Source organism: Anguilla rostrata, chromosome 5 (assembly GCF_018555375.3).
Source record: "Anguilla rostrata isolate EN2019 chromosome 5, ASM1855537v3, whole genome shotgun sequence".
Lineage (NCBI taxonomy): Eukaryota > Metazoa > Chordata > Actinopteri > Anguilliformes > Anguillidae > Anguilla > Anguilla rostrata.
The window spans coordinates 26,546,935-26,572,167 of NC_057937.1; the positions used below are offsets into that span (position 1 = coordinate 26,546,935).

At 39.6% G+C, this 25,233-nt stretch overlaps 1 protein-coding gene and 1 long non-coding RNA gene across 6 annotated transcripts in view; one reads left to right on the forward strand and one right to left on the reverse strand.

Moving 5' to 3' along the window:
* Positions 1-25,233, reverse strand: part of kcnc1a (potassium voltage-gated channel, Shaw-related subfamily, member 1a) — a 301,862-nt gene that overhangs the window by 145,369 nt on the left and 131,260 nt on the right. The window lies entirely within an intron of this gene.
* LOC135255014 (uncharacterized) overlaps positions 4,108-25,233 on the forward strand; it is a 51,035-nt gene continuing 29,909 nt past the window's right edge. For both annotated transcript variants that reach the window (XR_010330034.1, XR_010330035.1), the window contains exons 1-2: positions 4,108-4,196; positions 4,350-4,402. This is a non-coding gene — a long non-coding RNA (uncharacterized LOC135255014). The remainder of the gene's footprint in view (positions 4,197-4,349; positions 4,403-25,233) is intronic.

Genomic DNA, 25,233 nt, shown 5'->3' on the forward strand with positions numbered 1-25,233 from the left:
CTTTTAACCCTTTGGCGTGTAGGGTCAGTCTGGTCATACAGTTCTAGAATGGTCCCTGAAGTGTACGGTCACACTGGTGTGATTAGAACATAAGATTAAATGTCTATTTATGAATGATGCAACAGTCAGCTTTTGGGTTAAACCTTGTTTTCTTTCTAGGACTAAACACATTTATTTTCCACAAAAAAACATAATAAACTTCAAATAAACTCTTTACAATGCTGGTCTTTATGTCCCCAATGTGAGCATTTATTTATTTATGCATATGTCCATGCTTTCTCAGAAGACGCAGAAGTCAGAAAAAATATACTAGGCTATACAGTTAGCTAACATTAGTCTAACCAAGCTTTCAAAATGAGCGAAGTACAACTTTCAAAAACTACTTTATAAACATCATGGGTGTCCATTACAGAATTTGTTATAATTGGAAATCATCATTTGTTTCAAATATTTGAAAGTATGCGAATAATATTGCAAATGAAGACATTTTCACCACACAAATAATGTTTTTATTGATACAAATGAAATGGGCAGTAAAGGTAGCTAACAAGTTAGACATGCCCACATCCCTGTTGTACACAGAGCCATCTACTGTTTTATTTGTCATATATTTGTATATTGAGCTGAATGAAATAGTTGGATATCTAATGCTGGCAAAAGTTTATATAAAGTTAAGCTTTTTGAAATGTAACAACAACAGCTGCTAAACAAAGCACTACTACACAGTGCAGAGCCACGTGGTTGTAGGGTGAAAGTGGTCAGTATCCGCAGATGTGGGGCAGTTTGGCAATTTCCCGACTAATGGGTAACGTTACCCTTATTATTATTATTATTAATATTATTATTATTATTATACGCTATACAAATAAAATTTGATTGATTTGATTAATATTATTTATTGTAGTATTGGGATGGCAGGTATGCCATCCCACAAAGTTACGCCTTAGCGGGGCCGCATGCCCCATACCTATACAGCACCGACAGTTTGGCACTTTTCAGAGTTCCCCACAGACATAAGCGCAACAGCCACATTCTCAGCCCTTAAAACATTCATTAATTTCTGTACATTCTGACTCCATTTCAACAGACAGAATTCATGAACAACTTCACATCTCCACACAATAAAGCCCCTAACTAAGGGGATTTTGCCTTTTCTCCTTCTTCTTCTTTTTCCTGCCAGAAATGCTCCTAGCCCACAAAGAATATGTCTCCCCATTGGTCATTTTACGTATACCTGCCAATCCTTTACCAACACCAGCCAATCAAAATGTTGCATACATACACAAAATGGACATATCTTTTTACCCAAAAAAATTGCTAGACACTACAGCTACAGCTATTTTGTGGCTTAGTGGTAACATCACGGTCTCCGGATCCTTGAGTCACAGGTTCAAGTCCCGCTTGACCTGAATTTCTTATACATGTTTATTTGCTCACTAACAATTGTCTTTTATTTCTCAACTAATGCTTTTGCACCGCATCTACCTGTAGTTCACCAAACGTATAGACTGCAGTGTTTCCCACACATAGACTTTACTTGGGCGGGCCGCCCAGGTATATGAACGGCCGCCAAAGTATATTTGGCGACCCATTTTAGCATTTTTTATTTTTTATCCGTCCGAGAGAATGACGCTATCTGCGATCGATTAACTAGTGGACAATCTCCCCTCGCTCTACCCCTCCCGTACCTGTTCATTCTGCTATCGCGAGAAGGGTCTACTGAAAATCGCACATGCTCTGCAGAGAAACAGAGAGAGAGAGAGAGACGTTCTCTGGTATTACGTTAGAAGATGCGGACACGGTGGATATTTTACAAGCACGGACCAGGTAAAGCAAATCCTGTTCTCCGTATTGTGTAATTGTTCTCTGACTTCGGTAGTAGCTTCGAATTCTATGAAAAAAAGCGGCAACTATGCTTCGTTGGTAGCTACAAGACTCAAGAGTATATTCAGCACACGTAACTTGACCATTGCACAACATGCAGCAAAGTTGTCCTGGCTAAATATAGGAAAGATTATATTTTGTTTTCTCTTCGGGCTATGGCAGTTAGAAAGACACAGACTAACTTTAGCTAAAGTTAGACTACTAATTTTTCATGCATTTACTCAGCAAATATATTCAAAAATATTTTAAGAGAGTACGGCGTGAGGATGAGGAAGAGAGATGCACAGCACCACAGGTAACTTAGCCAACGTTAACATTTAGCGTGAAATGGCAATAAATAAATGTATAAGCCTCAATAATTACATGTGTCAGTTAATTTGATGTGAAATTACAATTGCTGTCAACAGTGAGACAAAATGCAGAGACCAAACTAGATTCAAGCTTGTTCTCAATTCCAGGGGTCGGTCAGTGAAGCTGCTGGCACAAGTCGTGAGAGTGCTGAGGGAGAGACAGCAGCAGCAGGTCCCAGTGTGGTAGAAACAGCAGCAGGTCCCAGTGTGGTAGAGGCAGGTACAGGTGACCAAGCAGCACAGTTCCAAGCATCCCATTCAAATGTTTCAATTATACTGTATGCTCTTTTGCCCTGCCTTGGCTAATCTCTGAAGGACAAGACGCAAGCTCAGATCATGCAGCTGCTGGCCAGTGAAAACGATGAATGGGCAGAAATATACCCAAACCTCTGCCTTCTAGCTGCAGCAGGGCTGGTCATCCCCGTCTCCAGTGTAAACTGCAAGAGAGATTTTTCAACCATGAACAAGGTAAGTGAATTTTATCTTTCTTTCAGCACTAAATATATTTTGCATCTAATTTTTGTATAGTTAATTTAAAGCCAAGTGTCTGTTTTTCATCTGTTTTTCAGGTCAAAACTGACCTGAGAAACAGACTGAAAGGGGAGCACCTGGCTGCATGTCTGCGAACATCGATAAATGGACCAGCACCAGAGGCATTCCCATATGCACAGGCGTTGGAGCTCTTCTTTGAAAAACCTAAAAAGATTAAGTGCTCTGACAAACAGTGCCATCTTTGTACACACTAAAGAGTGTTTTATTCTTTATTTTTTTTTTACTTAGTCTTACTCTTCTCATGTGGGTAGATGGAGGGGAGGGTTGGGGGGGTTGGATCTGTGAAATATATTATGTGAAATTAATAGAAATATTCAATAAATCAAAATATTGTGGTAAAGGTCACACATATTTGTTGTTTGTCACATGTATTAGACCATTTTTGTGCCGGCAGGTAATGCCGGCCCTTTTCCGCCGGCTACCACCACAAGTATGTTTCAGACCTGTGGGAAACACTGGACTGCATTATGACATACTATCTACACGTTCACTTAACCTCCTACAATATCGCCAGGCCATATGGATACAACCGGAGCTCAGCTGTGCTTACTGACCTGTCTTCTTTAAAACCACAGACATATTTGACCAAAAAAATTCATACTGTCAGACAACTACTTGACGGTGGCTCACTGCCAAAATAAATGACTGCAAAGCCCAAGGTTGGACGATCGAATCCTGCTTCGCCCTCAGGGGTAGATTTTGACATATCTTAAACTAGAATTTTCTTACACTAACTAATCCATTGCTTTTGCACAAAATATCACAATCTTCAATGCAGATGTTTACCAAAAGTCACTCACAGCCAGCCATATGCATTTCATGACGATAAATGTATTAACTTTTCTAAGTTAATTATAACTACTACTGAACGTCAGAAAGGTACATTTATGCTATGGTGTCGCAGCGCAATGTCCCACATTGCTTCAACAACTAATTCACCGTGTAACTTGTTACACTGTCTGTTTTATATGCCGTTCAATAAGAAAACCCATCTCACTCATGGTCACTTTTTTTTCTTTGCACTATAATCTGTGATCATGCCACACATCACCTTCATGCACATTCTCCTAACAACATTTTGTTTCATCTACTCAATAGTGGGATGTAACGGTTGAATTCTTAAGCTGGTGCTGTTCTAGAATTCATGCTGTGCAGCTGTTTGAAATATTTTAGAACTTGCGTGCGAAAGGGTTAAATCTTCCTGTTTGTGCTCTCCAAGTGAAAATGGGTGAAAGGGCATTGACCCTAAGGTGGAAAAAACTGACCTTGACTTTCTGGATAACACTAAAAAGACACTCGCCATCTCATCTCACCGTTTTGACAAATTTTATGGAGTACACATATAAGCCAGCTACAGGATTTGGGTAGAAAGGTGGCTCCAGGGCAGAAGAAATAGACCTATTAAATAGAGTAATTGCACCAACTCAGCTTTTACCCCACTGCCACCATTGCTTTTTTTCCTGAGCCCACTGTAAATTTATCATTAATAGAGCACTTGAGATCAGGGCAAGACGTCCCAAATACTGGGGGATTTATAAAAAGGAATATTTCTTATTTTTACAGATATAGCCTATACAGATGGATCACAGGATCCAGTTCAGGGAGAACTGGGGCAGGTACGTTTGTGTTTACTTTTAATATCAACATGTACTGGTGATTATCTGATTATCTGTGTATTCTGCTGAACTGGTGGAAATAATAACGGCTTTACACTGGATAGAATAGGTGAGACCAGACCGGATACTTGCTCTGACTCTGCAGCTGCATTACAGTATGATATCAATTAAATCACGTACAATGGATTTAATATATGAAATATTCCTGTTTCTGGACCGACATAAGGGAGGAAGCATCACGTTCTGTTTCGTTTGGGGACCAACTCATGTGGGAGTGAGTCGGTCCCCAAACGAAAGGTGGATGCCTTAGCAAAGCATGCTCTGGTCCTTCCAAAGCCCACAATTCCAGTTGCAATGGGCAGAACAGAGGCAAAGGCACTCATTCAACAGGGCATTATACAACAGTGGCAGACTCTCTAGGACACAAAACAGAGGTCAACATCTGTATAGCATACAAAGGAATGTGGGAAGTGTGCTGCATATGGGCAAAAGTTGGTGGAGGAGGTAGTGTTAGCTGACTTACGACTGGGTCATACACACGGTTTGATATTAACTTTTTGGTTGACAGCCACTATGGCTAGTGGTTTCTAAAGCCAAAACCCACTTTTCAACAAGCAACTGCATGCAGAGTGAGAGTAATGAAAAATGCTTTTATTACTTGCCTATTATTTAATTGAGGAGAACTGGCTATATCTGATGGTATTGAGCATTGTGTGAATTTAATAATGTCAATGTTGAAGCTCTGCAGATACACTTTTGTCTATTCAGTTTTTTTTTTTTAACTTTTACTTTACTTTTTACTTTACTTTACTTTAAATTGCAACTGCAAAATACTATTAGCAGTAAAAGCAGACTGTGCAGGCTCATGCACCACATGCCACAGGGTTAAACCATACACTGCGATAAGCCGACTTTCTTTTGCATCATTTTCAAGTGGGAATTACCATCTTGACATCAGTACAGGAGTATGAGATATCTTGAAATCCAAAGGCATATCCAAATTCTCTCCAAAAAAGAATAAAATGTATTTTGTCTATTATAAAGCATATAAATATGCCCCTGATGATGGTTTAAGATGAAACATTGGCATAACATTGAAAACTAATCCAAAAACATTGTGACACACTGTGGTACATATTAGAGGATGACCAATAGGTCGTATTCACAGATATATCGAGCCAATATTAGCATTTATACCATATCAGAATCGGGTGCTAAGGGCTCTGAAATGGCATTTTAAAAAAAAGAAAATAGTTTTTTTTTTTTCAAGTTCACCCCTATTGTACACTCCTGGCGCTCCCTCTAGTGTCAATATTATGCTTATGCACTCTCCCCACGACGACCCCAATCCATGGCTGCATCTGAATAGTCTTTTTTGCTTAGGAAGGTTCCTAACTGAGTGAAATGACCCGGAAGTATCTAAGTGGCAGCCATGATAAGAGCTGGTCGAATTCTCTAAATGCTAAGGAAAGGTGCTTCAATGCTTCCTTTCTTATCTCCTTTAGCATAGGGCACACTGGACCATCCTTTACGAAAGGAAAGGAGATAATGCCGTCCCACATTTCCTTGCGGCAGCAACATTTAAAGCGACGCACCATTCGGCCGTTCACAAAAACAAACATCAACATGAGTTGTGTGGTGGTTCTTAAGCTATTATATGCATAGGCTTATAATCAGATCATAATCAGCATATTAACCATAACACAGAAGTCTGTCTATCAAGAAAAAAGGATATGAGACATTTTTAGCCAGATGATGTTTTTAATTCAACATGTTTGAAACTTAAGAATGATGTACAGTAGTAAATTTGTAGGCCTAACATGTTATGCCTATCTTGCATTCAATTTAACAATTATTTTCATACAATCATACTAACTGAGATTCATGTCGATAAATATGAGTAGACAGGAGGGTGAGCGTGAGCAATCATTCTCAATGTGACAACCATTTCGTTTCACTTTTGTGACTGGTAGCCTATATTTCTTTTTTAAAATTTAAATTCCAACCTTGGTAATGAAGTAATATCTTTCACCGGGATGTCCACGTTTATATAGCCTGCATGAAACAACACGGTAAGAACGCACGGGTAAGATGCGCTTTTAGTAGTCCATCTTCGGAACATTGTAGTTTCAGCACGGCAGACTCACGTCATTAACATCCGCCGTCGCATAATTACGTAGCCTAGTATAAGTGCAGTCGGATTCTCTCAGCACAGCTGTTGTCTTTTCCTAAGTCCTAATGAATTCTCCTTCACATCTTTCCTTGACCTCATGACGTTTTCCATCGAGGTCAAGTAAAAGTGGTTAGGAAAAGACATAGGACGTAATTTTTTTTACTATTCAGACGCAGCCCATGTGTCCTGGAACATTTGCTAGTTTCTACCTCAAGAGTAAGCTGCTAGCTTGTACCTGAAGATCACTGCTTGCTAGCTAGATAACAGGCATATGTAACAAAAAAACCCACTGAAAAGTTGCTGTAATTTATTTACCACTTTAATGCAATTCCATAATTAAAGGCACATTTTACAAATTTCCTTGTCAAATAAGACCTTATAATGTCCCCATTAGCTGCGCATGGGTTAACGTTACCTCAGTGTCTCAGCTGAAAATCTGTGCATCACTAACATAACAACATAATATAAGATAACATAATAATGCGAACAGGCCAATGATGCTCCCCATTTTCCTAACTAAATTAGTGCTCTGATTACCTACATACTGTACTAGATAGTATCTATCACTGTATCATGCTTAGTCTTGAAAATACCTAGAGTTTCTGCCTCTAACTACATGACCTGGCAGGCTATTCCACACATTGACAACTCTTTGTGTGAAAAAATTCTTCCTAATATCTATATGGAATCTACCTTTTGTTAATTTCCATTTATGTCCCCTTGTTCTACTAACAGAACTCAACCTGAAGAATCTCTTGTAGTTCACTTTGTTGATCCCCTTTATACATTTTAAAGCCTTAATCAAACCACCTGAGTCTCCTTTCACTAAGCTTGAAGAGGTTAAGCATCTTAAGTTTTTCCTCATAGCTATTATCTTTCATACCAGGAATCAATTTTGTTGCTCTTCATTTAACTTTTTCCAGAGCCTCTATATGTTTCCTGTAGTACGGTCCCCAGAACTGCACACAATACTCCAAGTGTGGTCTAACAAATGTATTGTATAACTTCCTTGGATTTATACTCAATACTTTTGGCTATATATCCCAGCATCCTGTTGGCCTTTTTTACTGCGACAGCACAGTGCCTAGAACCAGAAAGGCTTTGATCAACCATTTCTCCCAAGTCTTTTTCAAACTGAGCACATTCCAATGTTGTTCCTCCCAGTAATCCTGCCTAATATTTTTATTTCCTACATGCAGAACTTTATATTTGGCTATATTAAATTTTATTTGCCAGGCTTCCGCCCACTTCTGGATTTTATTTAAATCTTCTTGGATTACTTTAGTAGCTTCCAGTCTATTAGCTGGGCCTACCAGTTTTGTATCATCTGCAAATTTGACTAATGTACTTTCTATGTCCCTGTCGAGGTCATTGATATAAATGAGGAAGGGCAGTGGTCCCAGCACTGATCCTTGTGGGACTCCACTTCTAACAGCTCCCTGCTCAGATAATGTCCCTCCTACTACTACACTTTGTGTTCTACCCTGTAGCCAGTTCCGAATCCAGTCTGAAATACATCCTCTAATTCTTACTGTCTTCATTTCACTAACAAGTTTCTCATGTGGTATCTTATCAGATGCCTTTTGAAAATCTAAGTAGATAATATCATACACCTTGCTAAAATCAAAACACTTGGTAGCTTCTTCCAAGAATAGCAGATGGTTTGTCAGACATGACCTTCCCTTATGAAAACCATGATGGCTATCCCTTAGGATGTTGCTATTTTCAAGAAATACTTCCAACTTGTCTCTAATGATAGATTCCAGTATTTTACATATTATGTAAGTTAAACTTACAGGCCTGTAGTTTCCTGGATCAGTACGGTCCCCTTGCTTATATATTGTTAAGATGTTGACTAGCTATGTCACGGGCCTGGGCGACCCCTTCTATTAGTGGTCAGCTGAGGTTGTCTTGTGTTGAGCATGGCTGACATTTTCATACGAGTATCAATAAAAGCTATGAATGCAAACCACACCGCCTCACAAGCCGGGCTTCCAACAGGATCAGTCCATCGCGGACCGTCTGAGACTGAGACCACATAGTTATGCGTCTGTCAATTTAATCCAAATAATCACAGATATCACCCAAAAACATATTTCCAAAATTATGTATGTTTTTGGGTGTTTTGTGAATTTCTAAAAATTTTAAAAAACAAATCTAAATTGCTTTATATAGGCTATTAGTTTAATTAAACTGAACTCCACTGCTGTTCTGTGTTAAGGCCGGTTTGTAGTCCAATGACTGAAATTGCAGAACGTTCATGAACGTTCTGTCATCACCGGAAATTGACTGTGGGTGCTGTTGTGAGCAAAAAGTATAAAAGCACTCCAGTGACAATAAAGCGTCAGCTGATGCTCGGAGAACAATGGAGGAAGAAGCAGCTTTAATGCATGTGATATGTCTATTGCTCCTCAAAAGGAGAAAGCAAACTCGGAGGACATATTGCAGGTATGTAGCCTAAATGGCCTCCAAGGTGGCAGTTGTTGGAGCAGTACAATTGTCTAATTAGAGAAATGTCAAGGTTCAAAGATGTGGAGTATTTCACTTGCTACACCACAATGCCACCAAACGTATTTTATCAGACATCTCTAGTTGCACCAAGTTTGCAACAAAGGCTAACACATAAGCCAATATAGCCTGCTGAAAGAACTTTAACCCTATACGGTAATGTAGGCTACAATTTAATAGGCTGTTAATAATATTGGAAAGAAAACTCTTAACTGTAATTGTATTTAATGTTGTTAACTTGTAACATTGGAAGTGAAGGCTGGAGCTACTTCCCATGTTGGATAGTAGTATCTCGTTCTCAACACAGTCTAGCTCAGCATTAGTTGGTGACACTAGGTTGTAATTCATAATAATAATTGTAAATTGTGCTCATTTATAATGTTATTCACATGTTTCTTGTTAGGAATGTAATCTAACCAAACAAGACATTAATTTAAGATACAGTAGCTAGAATCAGTAGCAATCTGTGGCCAGGCATTAACTTTTGATTCCCCCTCATAAAGGGTCATTTAAAAATATAAACTAGAGTGCACTTAACAATGACTTTTATTAAAAATAGATGAAAACATTTGATTAAAAAAGGCTTTTCCAACTGTATGCCTCCCTTTATCTGAGAGTATATTGACCGTGGAGTAGAACCATAAAGATGTAATTATTGGATATACCGGAAGTGAATAAATGAAAATATATTACAATTGGACATTTAAAACTGTTCTCTGAATGATTCTTTAGAAACCATCTGAATGTATAATTCTGCCCAGGAATCCCAGGTAATTCAAGAAATGTGTCTACTTAATGTTTTTAATAAACTAAAATTAACTCAAGAACAAAGCTAAATGTATAACAGTTAAATGTTATTTTAAAAATTATATGTTATAAAAGTTATATGTTTGAAACCAGCTGTAATATCAGAGCCAGCTATTCATCTAGGGAGCTATGGAAAAACGTTGTTTAGGCTATATACAGTCATGTCATATTCAAATGTGATTCATTAATTAATGTTTGCAGATTTGTGGCGATCTTGTTCTGAAAGTTAGTCAACTTCCTAGCAAGACTGTCTAATGTCTAGCTAGTTAGATAAAAACAGTAAAAACATTTTCTGGCTAATTAGCTAGATAATTTTATTACTTTTTAGCAGGTTGTAACTATCACAAACAACTAGTGACCAGGGCTGCAGATAGGGTGGGACAACTGGGTGCCCAGGAAAACTGGATGTAGCTACTTTCATTTGTTGCTATATATGGGAGACCCTGCCACTATATTTGATCCCAGGCCTGAGAATTCATAGCTGCAGCCCTGTTAGTACCCAATACATTATTCATTTTATGGTCACCTTTATTCCACCATAAATTATTTCTCTCATCAATCTCTGCTTCAGCATGTTAATGTTATTGAATAAGAATCACCACAGTCTTTTAGGTAAAAGGTTTGTACTGATGATATATCTTTTCACTGCTATGCGGACGACACACAGATCTACCTTAACACCCTCCCTAGTGCCTCTGTTGCCATCACACGCCTGAACATCTGTTTGGAGGAGATAAGGGCATGGATGTCCCACAACTTTTTACAACTTAACAGCAGCAAAACTGAGGCCCTCCTGATTGGCACACCCCACCAGACCATGCACTCAGACACACTTCAGCTCACCATTGCAGGGCAAACCATTCCCCTCTCCACCTCCGTCACCAACCTTGGCATTAAGTTTGATCCATCCCTCACCTTTGACAGTCACATCAAAAATATATATAAAATTTCCTTCCACCATCTGAGAAATATTTCTAAACTTCGCCCCTCACTTAATCACTCTGACGCTGTGAAACTAGTCCATGCCTTTATCTCCTCCAGATTGGACTACTGTAACTCCGTCTACACAGGAATCCCAGCCAAAAGCCTTCAAAAACTACAATACATTCAAAACAGTGCAGCCCGGATTATCATGCAAGTTCACAAACACGAACACATCACCCCCATATTGGCATCTCTTCACTGGCTCCCCATAACCCAAAGAATCCATTACAAAGTCCTCCTCCTCACATTCAAATGCATTCACTCACATGCCCCCACCTATCTGAAGGCCCTGCTACATCCCCAAACCTCCACCCGCAGTCTCAGGTCCAAGGCCATCCACCAACTCCAGATTCCTAGGACCAGACTCCACACCATGGGTGATCGCTCCTTCAGTGCTGTTGCCCCTCGCCTCTGGAACTCACTGCCAAATCACCTTCAGCTCCCTCAAATACTCTCCTCATTTAAAACTGGTCTCAAAACCCACCTGTACCGCACTGCCTTCAAATAACTTCCTCCTTGACTTCTTTACTTGTTGTTTTAACCTTTAACCTTGTACTATTTTGTCTGTGTTCCTGGTACTGGTCGTTTTATTTTATTTTATTTTTCTTTCTTTTAAAAAGTGTACTACTGTTTTGTTGTGTATTGACCTCACAATATGTACAGCACTTTGAGATACTGCTTGAAAAGTGCTTTATAAATAAAATGTATTATTATTATTATTATTATTATTATTACTGCTATCATTTAAAGGCATATTATGCAGGATTTTTTTTAGCCTTGCTATGGTCCTGTATTTACAATCAAAGAAGTGTCCTTCTCTGTCTTCAACCCCGCCCACTCACCTCGAGCACCTGACTTCGGTCAATAAGCTACCTAACATAGCTAGCTGGATAGCTAGAGGTAATGTTACTTACAGGTCTGACAAAAAACAAACCAAACTCCACATCACTTTTAATGCCCTTGCTGAACTTCAGCTGATGCCATCAAGGAAAAGCAATTCCAAAGCTAACTGTAATTCTTGAACAAGCCTGTTGGCTTGTCTTTTTCTTCACTGTACTGGGCTTCATCTCCGCTATTGCAGAAGATAGCTAGCTAGCTGAAATCTGACCCCAAACCACAGGCTTTGTTGCCACACCCATCCCTCCCCACACAGAAAAGAGTGCCACTCCCAGAAATGTCCCGAAGGCATTTTAGAACAAATACAGGTAAAGGTGCTTGAATTTGGAAAAAATTGCATAAAGACTGAGATTCCCAGTGCATATTGCAATAGTACAATACGTATTGCAATAATACAAACAGAAATTTTTCTGAAAAGTGTCACAGACGGTTACAGCCATACATGGCCATTATGAGGATTCTACAAGGTGGCTGTTTGTGGCCGCTATGAGTTCTAGAGAGTTAATAAATTGTACATTTGTGATGAGCCCAAATTCTGTGAGCGATACAACCCATGCCACTAGGGGGGCAGGGAGATAAGCTTTAAGGATACCAATAGACTATGATGTTCTTGAAAGAGAACTGCACACTAGACCACTAACTTTGGTAAGGTGCAGGAGCCAAAATAATTTCTTCTCACATATATCTAAGGTCTTGTCCAGATGAAGGTCAACTAGAACAAAGGATCAGTACAATAAATAGAACTTGCATGAACCTCAGTGTGCAGAAGTTCTTTTTGACTGATACACTCATAAAATCACAACAGACATCTCACATCAGAAGCTAGTAATATCAATTACTTGAATTGTGCATCAAGTCAAAGGCAACTAGCTAACATTAGCTAGTCCAATATTGTGCAGCTAACTTATATAAACCTGCTTGCGTAAACTGGATGATGAGTTTCTGATTGCCGAAATGCTGTGTCTTTTGGAAGGGAAAACATACAGGAAGAAATTTGCCTCTTAACTACAATTTTCACAAGTGAAAACAAAATAACAAAACATAAATTGCATAGGTTACCTTTTTCCACTCTCATTTTATAAGTGGGATTATTTTTTATGGTTCACATGTAAACTATTCACATGTTAGGCATTCACGTGTGGTTTCTGAACACATGGTTTTTCAACACATTATTTTAAGGGCATGGGTAACAGACCCTTTTAACTTAGAGCTCTTTTCATATAACTCTGCAGACAGATTTTCTCTCTGCGATTTTTCTAATTTGCTAACTCGCATCAGCTGATGTCAAAAATGTTACTCCACCATTAACTCGCCTTGTATAATACTTCTGTACTCCTATTTTTCAATACTTTAACATAGGCCTATATTATCAACAAGAACACAATAGAGCATTTGTGTCATTCATTTCAGTTTATTTGGACTAATGCAATCGTTTTGAATCAATATTTTGAGAAATTATTGATCAGTTTCTTTCGTAAGGTAATTAACTGAATAATAAGCAGGATAATTCACTCCGTCGTTATTTTTCGTCGTTATTTTTCGTTATTTTCCGCCTTGTCGTAGATTATCCCTCATTTGGATTCCATGTATTTTTATTATTTCTGATCAACCTTAAACATTAAAACCCTACTATGCAGGATTTTAACCTTGACAATATTATAGAATAACAATGCCAAGGCATGTCTATGATGCACTGGCAATCTTTATGTTTACGCACATTTGCTGAATTTGTAGACCTTTACCTGTATTTGTTATACTAAAATGTGTTTGGGAAGCTTCTGGGCATGGGGTGGTTTGGGTGTGCCTATAGAGCCAGTGGTGTCCAGCTAGGGTTGCCAGACGTCTGGTTTTTGACCAGAATGTCCAGTTTTCAAATTATTTGTACATGAATGAATGAATGAATGAGGGGCGGCACGGTGGTGCAATGGGTAGCACTGTCGCCTAACAGCAAGAAGGTTGTGTTTGAATCTCAGCTTGGGGCTTTTCTGTGTGGAGTTTGCATGTTGTCCGCGTGGGTTTCCTTCGGGTACTCCGGTTTCCTACCACAGTCCAAAGACATGCAGGTAGGCCGTTTGGAGACTCCAAATTGCCCATAGATGTGAGTATGTGAGTGAATGGTGTGCCAGGAACCCATCTGGCTTCCGTTCCTGCACCCGGACCCCGTCCGGCTTCCGTTCCTGCGCCCGGACCTCGTCCTGTCCTGTCCCGTGTCCAGACCCCATCCCGAGTCTTGTCTCGTCCCAGTCCCGAGTCCTGTCTCATCTCGCCCCAGTCCCCAGTCCCGTTTCTGTCTTGTCCAGTCCCCAGGCCTGTTCCTGTCTTGTCCAGTCCCGAGCCCTGTCCTGCCCTGTTCCTGATTCCTACCCCATCTGAGTTCTGTCCTGTCTCCAGCTCCCACCCTCTGTTTCACTCCCTCCCCAGGTCGGCCTTCTGGGACGTCAGGAGCTGTCCCTTGTGTGGGGGGGGGGGGGGGGGGGGGGGGTACTGTCATGGTTCTGTGTTTCTGTCTCTGTTTTTCCTTGTTGGGCTGCCAGATGGCGGCACTTCTGTTTTGTGTCCTGCTCGTTCCCCTGTTAATTGTATTATTGCTTTCAATTTGTTTATTATTGTTTCTGATTGTGTCTCGTTGTTCCCACCCTGTCCTGGTTTGATTGTTAATTGTACCCTCCTGTGTCTTGTTGGTTTTCAGTCTATTTAAGTTCTTTGTCCCCTTGACTCGGGTGTTGGTTCCTTGTGTTTGTTTCTAACCGTATGTACCTACCCGTGTACCCTGCCTGCCTGTGTTCTGCCCTGCCCGTGTTTTGAGTTCCTCTTGTTTTCTGTTTTTCTTAGTTTTGGAGTTTGTGTTTTTGCCCATCGTGGCCTTTTCTGTTCCCTTTTTGAGTTTGTTTTCCTTACTCTGCATCTGGGTCCTCCCTACCCGTTGCGTGACAAGTACATCTTTAATGTATTGTGCACATAATTGTAATTAAGGAAAACAATGTTTTAAAAAGAATGTATACTATTGATGCAAGCTTTTACATAAAATATTGGGATGGCAGGTATACCATCCCGCCAAGTTACGCCTTGGCGGGGGCATGCCCCATACCTATACAGCACCGAGAGTTTGGCACGTTTCAGGGTTCCCCACAGAAATAACCACAACAGCCACAAACACTCAGCCCTTAAAAACATTAAATTCTGTATTCTGACCCCATTTCAACAGACAGATTTCATAAACAACTTCACATGTCCACACAATAAAGCCCCAAACTAAGGGGATTTTGCGTTTTCTCCTTCTTCTCTTTCTTCTTCTTCTTCTTCTCATTCTTATTTTTCCTGCCGCCTAACCCACTAACAACATGTCTCCCCATTGGACATTTTACCGACACCAGCCAAATCCTCACCCTCACGACCCAATCAAAAACTCGCATACACACACAAAATACCCATACCTTTTTACTCTGAAACATTTCCAGTTTTAACAGCTAATCTGCCTGTGGCCTAGTGGGTAAGGTTACAGTCTTGGGAACATGGGGTCGTAGGTTCAAGCCCAGCTAGGGACACGTTTCTTTAACCTGCTTTTACCCTCACTAATAATTGTCTACTACTTCTCAATTATTGCTTTTGCACCATATCTACCCGCCGTTCACCGAACGTATACACTGCATTATGACGTACCGTCTGCACGTTCAATTGTTCACCGGCTACAATATTGCAAAGCCATATGGATTCAACGGGAGCTCTTCTGTGCTTACTAGCCTGTGTTCTTCTTTAAAACCACGGACAGGTTTGCTAATGATATTTCACGCATTGCATAGCTATGTCATGGTGCTGCACTAACAAAGTCACAGACTGGTAAACCTCCGGTTGAAGGATTGAATCCCGCCTCGCCCTCAGGCAGATAATTTCCTCTTTTACACTAACGTTTTCTTACCCTTTTATATTTTCTTTACCAAAACTCACTCACGGCCACTCATATGCATTTCATGACGGCAAATGTATTCCTTTTATTAAAAAGTTACACCAGTTCACCACTGTGCCATTTCTACTAACTCTATTTATTCACTTGGCTACCATACAAAACCTTCTTATCAGCAAACGCCACGTTTCTACATTCATGTTACCTCGCCCTGTTCTCCATCTAGCCACATACAAACAATTACTACGTATGTACGTTCTGCAACTCCCCATTAAAACATTACATTTAAAATATGCAAAGCCTACTGGGACATATGCGTCTGCTCCTATTCTCCACTATCAAGTTTTCCGGTTCTAGCTTAGCAAAACAGCGAAGAGGATTCCCACCTGCAGATAAGCCTATCAAAATGCCTTATAAACCTTACAAACACTAAAAGTGCATCGCCACAAAATAACAGACAACGGAGCAGGACAGTAGGGTACACAAGTTGCGACCTAGGCAGCTCTAATTCTACGGGCTTGCTGATTCTTTTCTCAATCAAGGCTTGTTGGATGGCCGTCAAATCCGTGAGTACATACACTGGCCATATTTCACCTGCGTTTCTGTTGAGTTTACACTTACGCCACCGCACCTTTTGTCACAGCCACTGTTTTACATATATAGCAAACCGAAACTGCTAAACAGTACACGCTCATCAGACTGTACAAATTCACACAAGGACAGCCATAATCCACAACCGTTTCTTACAGGGTCACTTCACATACAAAAATGCCAAGTTACTCAAAAGTATTGATATCAAAAGTATTGATATCAAAATGACGCCAAGTTACGGTACTACAAACAATATAGGCTATCTTGCCTCACCAAAATTAAATAAGATGTATTCCAAAGCAATGCTACCCAATATTTTCTCAGTTCTTTCAAGTCACTTGGCCCTGTGTTTTGTAATCTTACCATTTTACAATGTCATGCAAACTTTGTGTAAGATCAAAGAGTCAAATATTTCAAATTGCCTCATGGAACACATTGAAATGAATGTACAAAACTGCTGCTGAGTAACTACAGGAAGCATATTTCTCCAGCAAACATGTTTATACTTGCTTCTGAACTGAATTTGAGTACATGTGCAAGTTATTGTATATTTGCTACGTACAATAAATACTGCATGTAAAATACATATTGTACATACATACATAGAGAACTTCTTTATCCCCATTGGGACATTTCCCTCGCAGCATGTTACATTCACATTTACGAACACACACTTATACCAAGACACATACTATCATTCACGCAACAGAAAGCCTGGGCAGCGAAATACATACATACCAATACAAATTGGACATATGCACGCCTATTCAATCAATCTTGACTGTGAGAGAGCCATCCACACATATGTTTGGCCTGTCCATGTAGTGCATGCTCATACACACAGGGCCAAGTGACTTGAAAGAACTGAGGAAATATTGGGTAGCATTGCTTTGGAATACATCTTATTTAATTTCGGTGAGGCAAGATAGCCTATATTGTTTGTAGTACCGTAACTTGGCGTCATTTTGATATCAATACTTTTGAGTAACTTGGCATTTTTGTACGATGAAAACGTGCTTTTTATGAGATTTCAAGTTTACTGTGTCATTAATGCTGAGAATTTTTTTACCCACGAAAATAATCGGTCATCCTCCTCTTTTGTCCTCCCTTTCTTCCTCCTTTATCCATCTTTCTTAAACTGTCGAATTGAAACAAAATAAAACCAGCGGCGACTGGTGAGCTGAAAATTGGTGATACGCAAAACTTTCCTTTAAACTAAAAAATCTCAAACTGTTTTAATTAATTTTAAGTGGTTAACAAGCATGCAAACGATCTGAAGCAATTGGAAAGGGACACACAGCTTCTTCGCATTGTGTTAAGGAGATTAAATGATAAATGCGATTTAGAAAAATCCGTTTTAATCACTAAGCAGTGGCAGAATCTTCCCCTGATTTTCCTTGAGTATCAATGCAATTAATGCACAAAATAGGCTACTCAATAGCAATCCTATCACATAGCCAGCTCTCCCCAAATAGGCAGTTTTAGTGAGTAGCCTAGGCCTTATAACCTACATTTATTTTCATTTGCAGTACGAAATTGTGCACATTTTTAATCAACATTATTTGTGGATACATGCACTTCTTTCTCCGCGCTCTAATTCATGGCAAATATCTGCAATGCGTAGATTGTAAACAAAATTGAAGTGTAGGTTTTGTTTTTGCTGGTTATTCTGAAAGCTAACACGGTAGATAACAGACTGGTGTATCTTGTTTGTTAAGTGTAGACTAGCTACTTGGTGATTAAAATGGATTTTAAACGGATAAATTGAATTTAATCCCCCTAACACGGTATGAAGATGCTGTGTGTTAGGCTACTTGCCATTTGATTAGTCCGATCGTTGGCACGCTTGATAATAAAGGAAAAATTACTAATGATTAGTTTAAAGGAAAGTTTTGCGCCCCACCAATTTTCAGCTCACCTGTCGCCGCTGTAAACGTTATGTAGCTATGTGGGAAATATTCAATCCTAGCTTAGCTGCTGACCAGCAACCTGCTGATTTTGCTCAAGCAGTCTAAGTTGCCCTTAATAATAGCCGGCGTTCGTGGGGGCTGTTTATTCATCTCTCTTTAAAATGTTGCATAGATGAAATTACATGTTAATGAAATTACCTACCGCGTCCGCTTCCAAACAATCAAGACAATCAACGATATTTTGCTTTTTGTGCCTGTCTATATATAAACGACTGTTCCTCCTGAGTTTTTTTTTTCTTCTGATTTTTGATTGGTTGAGCGAGTACCTGGCTAGAGGGAACACATGGACTGCAGCATACGAAAAATGGACTGGATTGTCATAGTTATTTGTAAAACTATTTGTAAAAATGATTTATTCACCAAAGGTGGGTGGACACCGTCCACCCGCGTCCACCCCCAATTTAACCCCTGCTCGACATGCTTTTTCAGGTTGGACGGCGAGTTTTTGAATGCAGCGATGTAGTTTGTGCGCGGTAAGCAGAGAAAACATTTAGAACAATATGAATCTTTTTGAATTTCACAAATCTCAAACATGGACTTGAGATATGGCCAAGGTGGCGAAGAATCTTCCTTATCTTCTGCCGTCACCATAATTATCGCCGCCAAGTTCAAATTGAACTGTTCAATCACTGGTGCAATAAGCAAGCACTTTGAACTTGACCGACAGCGTAGTAGGAGTAGGCTACAGTGATTGGTTTTTCTCCTGTGATTGGCGTGTGGCCAATCGCATTTTAGAAAAGAAAACAAATATTCAACTGCTGACTTCAAAGCTATGCTTCAAAGTAACGAGTAACGACAACCTTCATAGAAATATAGTGGAGTCAAAAGTACAACATTTATCTTTCAAATGTAGTGGAGTAAAAGTCATAAGTTTCCAAAAAAATAAATACTCAAGTAAAGTACAGATACTTGAAAAATGTACTTAAGTACAGAACTCAAGTAAATGTACTTTGTTACTGTCAACTCCTGGTATTCACATGCCTGAGAATTGTATAAGGGCTTTGAATGTTGGAACTACTAGGATTCAGAAAATAAACACATTTTAAGTCCCTGTGCAGCCTCCCTTTTCTTACATTTAAATTGTTCCTTTAGTTACTAAATGACAATATATATGTATTTTTTCTACTTATTAGACTTTGAAAAGATAAAAAAACCTGCTTTGATGTAAAACCTGAATTTTCTTATATAGCAGACTCAAGACTGCCTGGGCATGTCAGTTCTGTCCTAATTATTTATGCATTCACTTTTGATTGACAGCCCGGGCCCCTCACTCCCACTGACCTGGATCAGCGCTCACTCCACGTAATGTCAGTTGTTAAAGCTAGTTATCATACGACCGTAATAATGGATAAGGAGTACAGCAATAACAGCATTAGAACTATTGAGTCATATATGTTACATTACATTACATTAAGATTGCGCGTTTATCAGGGACTTCCTTTACATAGCACTTTACATGTATCATTATACGTGGATATATACTGAAGCAATGCAGGTTAGTACTGCTCAAGTACACGCAGGTCTTACGAATCAACACGACCTTCGGTTACAAGCGCAGTTCTTACCTGTGCCACATCCGTCTATGTATGAGCCCACACTTGCCTACAAATGGACCATGGATAACCTAGGTTAGCACATTGATTGTTTTTTTTTTTGCGGCAGTAACGTTATAAGAGTCTGGAGAATAAAGTAATGTTACACTTGCCAGCTACGTTATAGTTTGTAGGCTTGATTCGATTAATAGCAGAACATCTCTAGCCCGAACGGATGCTTACCGGTAAGCGTCCATTCGGGCTAAACATTATCGACAGCAAAGTAAAGTGAGGTTAGGACGGCTAACATTATGATTTGTAATATAATCTATATCAACGTTCAGAAACTTTAACGTTAACTGGTCGTATTAAGCAAAGGCTTAATTAGATTATCGATAGCATCAAAGCTATCTAGGATTCCTTGGTTTACTATCAGGGTTTAAGATTAACCAATCCAAATCAGCTCTGATGCTACTTAATGCAAAGGCAAAAAGAGTTAATATCCCACTTTGCATTCCAGTCGTTCGAGAAGTGACCTATATTTAGGCATTGACATATACCCATCTATAACCTTAATTGTGAGAAACAACTATGCAAAAATTCTCAATAAAGTAGAGTGTGATATAAACAGATGGATGCCACTTCCATCATCAGTTCCTGCTCGGATTGCCTGTATTAAAATGAATATTCTTCCCCGCATCAATTTTATTAGTTCTATGTTGCCACTACCTCCCCCGATAAACTACTGGTCAAGGCTCGACTCCATGTTAAAGAAATTTGAATGGCAAGCGCCCCCGTATAAAATGGTCTACTTTGCAGCGCAAAAAAATTCAAGGTGGTTGGGATTGCCCCAACTTCAAATTATATCACTGGGCCTTTGTGCTACGTACATTAAAGCATTGGTTAAGCCCCGGCATGGGTCCTCCTTGGAAAGAAATAGAATTAAATATAATTCAGCCAATTAGGTTACAAGATTTTCTATTTGCAGGTCTTAGCCAAAAAAAAGTGCTTTATGTTATGGTGTCCTAATAGCATATGTTCTACAAACTTTTGTGGCTGTGGAAAGATTTCTGGGTCTTAAAAAAAGTTGGTATAAACATTCACCCATTTGGAACAATTTAAATCTCTTAACAGGCGGCAGACCATTCACTCTAAACGCATGGGCACAAAAGGGTATACAAGTGCTGGAGGATATTGCTGGTCATGATTCTATTCTTGTGTTCCAGGACCTAGTGTCTCGATTCGGGATCCCAAGAAACTCTTTTTTCTTCTACTTGAGACTGAGATCTTCACTGAAGGTATATAAAGTCCCCTGGGGCACAGATCCGATTTGCCACCCAGTAGTAGATTGAATTGTGGGGGCGGAACCCAAAGGCAAAGCCTCGTACATTTATACACATCTAGTGACATATTCCACTGTGCTCTTCCCTGGCTCAAAATTATGGGAAAAAGACCTAGAGCAAAGGGGTGGGACAATAAATTGGGTCACGGTATGGAAAAGTATCCCCGGTGTATCAAAGAACCCCAATAACCAATTCATTCATTTCAAAATCTGCCACAGAGTCTACATGACTCCACGGAAAAGACATCTTATGGGTTTAGCACCTCACCCCTGGTGCACATATTGTACTCCAGGAACAATTGGTACTTTGATGCATGTCTTATGGGATTGTCCTGAGGTGCAGAGATTTTGGGCTCAGATAGTTGATATCACCTCTTTTATTATCGGAAAACCTCTACCTTTGGATCCTGTCCTGTTACTTTTAAATGATGTAACTAGATGTATGCTCTCTGGAAAGGAATGGCTAGCTGGGATGACTGCTGCTAAAAAAATCATTGTCCAGCGTTGGCTCCCACCTCACCATTTATCTGTCAAACACTGGTTGCAGTCTTTTTTGGACATTGTATACCAGGAGACATCATCGGCTAGGGTCAATGGTGCCAGACCTGGCACAATGAAAATGTGGAGAGACTCCATATCCACAATTAAAGACCTTCTTTTTCACTTATATGTTTACCATGTATGCGGGGGGTAATTCATTCAATAAAATTGAATTACAAAAATATCTAGGATTCCCTGGTTGGGTTAGTTAGCTACGTTGTGTTTCATGCACATTGAGCTAGGTAGCATGCGTAAAACACCTAAAGTAAAAAGACAAACAAACCTTATCTTGATCTTGATTGATAGTTGGCACAGCATCTGGCTCTAGAAACGCTGTCTTGGCAAAATCCATCCTCTTCTGTTCATAATTGTAGAATGAATCAGGGGTAAAATGTGCACTGCACAATCTTGTCACCTTTGATATTTCTAACTGTGCACTAACTTGTTTTTCTATACAATCGCTCCAGACCTTTCGGAGACTTGGATCTTTTGGCAAGGCGTGAAAAGATGCATTCCCATCTCTGCAATCTTTAATCACACAACAAGGCATTGTTGAACTGGATAGTTAATGTTAGCAGCAGACCCACGCAATATGTATTTGAGAATTTGATCATAGCTTTGAACTTGGGAGCACACACTACATAAATATTCATACTGGGTGAGTGTTTTGGCCACCGCACATTGGTCAATGCAAATTAGAAACATTCGTAACTTCACGAATTTGGTCTTAAAACCACCAATACCAAATACTCCACCAGGCGGCAATTTCGAGCATTGTATAGTTTTTTGGAAAAAATATCTAATTCGTTATGTACATGTATGAAATACGTTTAACATCAATGTGTAAGTAACCTTATAGTCTTTGGTCATAATATAAGCATTTTAAAATCATGATTTTGACTGCACAGTGTCTTTAACTTAATCCTCACTTCCCTGTCAATAGAAGGAACACTACTGCTTTCAGTAAAGCTATAATGTCAGCTCAAGTGTTAAATGAGTATGTGTGTCAACAAATGGTTGACCCACAATCCTACCTCAGAGAATGCCTAAACCACCTAAAAAGTTTAGAAATATTCTCTCCACTGTGCCTCAGAATACCAATAACGCATAAAGAACACAAATCAAATACATTTGGTGGACAAGCAGAACAAGATTACTTCGGCTTAATTAAATAGAGTCATGATAAATCAGAATGTTATCGGGCTCCAATCATCCTGTTACAATAATTGTATCCAAAACAGTGTCCTTCACTAAATACAGACTGCCCATGAAAATGTGAAGTTACAAAAAAATCTAAAGCTTCTGATGAAAAACTGTTTTATGGTTAGTGCAGTATGGAAGAATCATATAAATTGACAAGTTCTGTAAAACATTTGACAGTGCTTATAACGTGGCCAGGCCTGGATATTACACTCATTCGTGGAGGCCTATGCCAGCCTCTCCTGTTGCCATAGGAGATTATACCTGCAATTCTTCAATGTGGACATAGAAAAAAACAACAAATTTCCATGATATTAGCCTTGGACTATGGTATGACAGACCTGGGAAATACCTGCCAGACATGGAGAGGTGTGCTTTCTTGTAAGATTCCTGCCAGAAGCTACAGAGCTACACTGTCAACCAGTGCTGTTTATGTTGGAGCCTGCACCCTCTGCACCAAGAGCCATTTCTAGAGCAAGGGCAAGCAGTCAGATGCACATATGGCTATTTTAGCTAGATCATTTTGTAAGAAAAGCTGTTTTCTAAAATTCTTTCATATGTACAATTAATGATTTGCAGTTTCTAAATTTTTGATTTTTCAAGGAGATGCCAAAGGACCAGCAGGTTCTACCTACAACTTGTTAAATTTGGAAAACAACATGGATAGATTAGGTTTCTGAAACAAGGGAAGTCATTAGAGGCTGTTAACAACCTTGTAATCACAACAAAGTTGCTTCATTCAAAGTAACACATCAGTGAAGGTGACAGGGCAGCTTCCATTTCACCAAGAATATATTATATGTTCTACATCATGAAACCTAAGTTCTGTGACTCGTTCAGCTGATTGTAATGTGACACATAAAGTTTGAATGACCACATTCTCTTGAAATGGTAAGATGAAAAAATACAGGGCGAAGTTATTTGTAATAATTTAGAAAACATTGGGTAGCATTGCTTTGGAATAAAGCTTGTTTAATTTGTGTGTGCCAAAAGCCAATATTGTTTGTTGTAACTTGGCCTCATTTTGAAATCAATACTTTTACTAGCAGTCCTAGATCTTATAAGTTTGAATGAATGACATACAGACAGTGCTTTGTATGCAAGAGTAACTTCGCATTTTTGTACATTTTTGTAACGCATGCTCTTGCTCAGATAGCATTTCTTTTTGTATTGTATTGGATAATAATAATGCATATAAATGTATGAGAGACATAGTGCCTTCCGAAAGTATTCAGACCCCTTCACTTTTTCCACATTTTGTTACGTTACAGCCTTATTATAAAATGGATTAAATTAAATTTTTATTCTCATCAATCCATACACAATACCCCATAATGACAAAGCGAAAAAAGGTTTTAGACATTTTCCAATTAATTAAAAATAAAAAACTGAAATATCACATTTACATAAGTATTCAGACCATTTACTCAGTACTTTGAGGCACCTTTGGCAGCCATTACAGCCTCGAGTCTTCTTGGGTATGACGCTACAAGCTTGGCACACCTGTATTTGGGGTATTTCTTCCATTCTTCTCTGCAGATCCTCTGAAGCTCTGTCAGGTTGGATGGGGAGCATTGCACAGCTATTTCCAGTTCTCTCCAGAGATGTTTGATCGGGTTCAAGTCCGGGCTCTGGCTGGGCCACTCAAGGACATTCACAGACTTGTCCCAAAGCCACTCCTGCATTGTCTTGGCTGTGTGTTTATGGTCGTTGTCCTGTTGGAAGGTGAACCTTCGCCCCAGTCTGAGGTCCTGAACACTCTGGCTCAGATTTTCATCATATATCTCTCTGTACTTTGCTCTGTTCATCTTTCCCTCAATCCTCCCGACTAGTCTATAGTTCCTGCCACTGAAAAACATCCCCAAAGTATGATTGTGCCACCACCATGCAACATAATGATGGTATTTTCCAGGTGATGAGTGGTGCCTGGTTTCCTCCGAACGGGACGCTTGGGATTGTGGCCAAAAAGTTCAATCTTGGTTTCATCAGACCAGAGAATCTTGTTTCTCATAGTCTCAGAGTCCTTTAGGTGCCTTTTGGCAAACTCCAAATGGGCTGTCATGTGCCTTTTACTGAGGAGTGGCTTCCATCTAATAATAATAAATTAATTTTATATAGTGCTTTTCATGGTCTCAAAGACGCTTTACAATAAATGGTACATACATACATACATCTGGCCACTCTACCATGAAGGCCTGATTGGTGGAGTGCTGCAGAGATGGTTGTCCTTCTGGAAGGTTCTCCCATCACTACAGAGGAACTCTGGAGCTCTGTCAGAGTGGCTATCAGGTTCTTGGTCACCTCCCTGACCAAAGCTCTTCTCCCCCGATTTCTCAGTTTGGCCGGGCAGCCAGCTCTAGGAAGAGTCCTGGTGGTTGCAAACTTC